Here is a 1,921-nt window from a genome sequence, read left to right as displayed (position 1 = left end):
GAAAATCTGCCCCACCCTTTTGGGGTTGGAACTGGGTATTAAACTGGAGAGAGGGTATTCTCTTTTTTACATGAAAGTCTTTGAAGCCACATAAATACAGAATACTTTATAGTAGGAGATCAAGATTAAATATGAGTCACTGGGGCGCCTGGGTGACTCAGTCGTTAAGTGTCTGCCTTCAGCGGAGGTCATGATCCCAGGGTCCTGAGATCGAGGCCCGGATTTGCGGATCAGCAGGAGGTCTGCTTCTCACTCTCCCACTCCCCCTGCTTGTGTTCCCTCTCTCACTGTGTCTGTCAAATAGAAAATCTTAAAAGAAAAATATGAGTCACTGAAGTATCATAACTTAATGAGTCTTGGAGACTGTGGGTTCTGTATACCCAACACGGAGGGACAGTCCCAACCTTGGCTGGCCATGAGTGGGTCTCTGTCCCGACATCAGTGCATAGACATCCACAAGTGGTGGGGCCTTCAGAGCCTGGCATCTGGGGCTGAGGAGGGAGGATAGGGCAGGGAGAAAGAGCAGATGCTCTGAAAGGTCATCCCTGGCCCTGGACCCCCAGCTGGAGGCTGGAGGAACTTGCCTTAGTGAGTCCGTGGCCATCCCTTCTCATCCTCGGCTTGTTTTCTCCTCCTATAGGGGTACTTTCCTTTTATTTCTTTTTTTTTTTTTAAGATTTTATTTATTTGTCAGAGAGAGAGGGAGAGAGAGCAAGCACAGGCAGACAGAATGGCAGGCAGAGGCAGAGGGAGAAGCAGGCTCCCTGCCGAGCAAGGAGCCCGATGCGGGACCCGATCCCAGGACGCAGGGATCATGACCTGAGCCGAAGGCAGCCGCTTAACCAACTGAGCCACCCAGGCGTTCCTCCTTTTATTTCTTTTTTTAAAATTGTGGTATAACTGGGGCGCCTGGCTGGCTCAGTGGGGAGAGCATGAGACCCTTGATCTCAAGGTCATGAGTTCGAGCCCCATGTTGGGTGTAGAGATTACTAAAAAAATAATAAACATAACAACTAAAAAAAAAAAAAGAAATCTTAACCCTGGGGCAAATAATATATTATTTGTTAATTTAAAAAAAATCTTAACAGAATTAAATAAATAAAATAAAATTGAGGCAGAACTGACATACGACTGCTGTATGAGTTTTACTTGTACACTGTAATATTCAGTATTTGCGTACATCGTGAAATGGTCATCACAGTGTTGAGCTAACGTCTATCATGGTAAATGGTTACAAAATTTTTTTTCCTTCTGATAAAACTTTTAAGATTTGCTCTTTCATGGGCGCCTGGGTGGCTCAGTGGGTTAAGCCACTGCCTTCGGCTCAGGTCATGATCTCAGGGTCCTGGGATCGAGTCCCGCGTCGGGCTCTCTGCTCAGCAGGGAGCCTGCTTCCTCCTCTCTCTCTCTGCTTGCCTCTCTGTCTACTTGTGATCTCTCTCTGTCAAATAAACAAATAAAATCTTTAAAAAAAAAAAAAAAAAAGATTTGCTCTTTCAGGGGCACCCGAGGAGCTCAGTTGTTGTCTGCCTTCAGCTCAGGGCATGGTCCCAGGGTCCTGGGATCGAGTCCCAGATCGGGCTCCCTGCTTGGTGGGAAGCCAGCTTCTCCCTCTCCCACTCCCCCTGCTTGTGTTCCCACGTCAGGCTCTGTGCTGGGCATGGAAACTGCTTAAGATGCTCCCTCTCCCTCTGCCTCTCCCTCTCCACGTGTCACACTCTCTCTCTCATTCAAACAGAAAATTAATTAAAAAAAAAAAAAAAGAAAAAAGAAACGGGGCCTGGTGGTGAGGAGCCGGGTAGTTCTAGAGAGTGAACATGTTGGAGAGCGGACACAGAGGAGAGAGACGCCCCGCCAACCCCATCTCTCCTTCACCAGTACACACCAAGCCAACCATCATCTGAGCAGCCACCAGACAGTG

General features: G+C 47.8%; 1 non-coding gene across 1 annotated transcript; it reads left to right on the top strand.

The window, feature by feature from the left end:
- The first annotated feature begins 907 nt into the window (after nucleotides 1-907).
- On the top strand, nucleotides 908-980 carry TRNAK-CUU (transfer RNA lysine (anticodon CUU)). Its single transcript has one exon. It is a non-coding gene; the product is annotated as a tRNA-Lys (tRNA).
- Nucleotides 981-1,921: the final 941 nt, after the last annotated feature.

This window comes from Lutra lutra, chromosome 1 (genome assembly GCF_902655055.1).
Source record: "Lutra lutra chromosome 1, mLutLut1.2, whole genome shotgun sequence".
NCBI classification, from domain to species: domain Eukaryota; kingdom Metazoa; phylum Chordata; class Mammalia; order Carnivora; family Mustelidae; genus Lutra; species Lutra lutra.
This window is presented reverse-complemented; position numbering and strand designations above follow the sequence as displayed.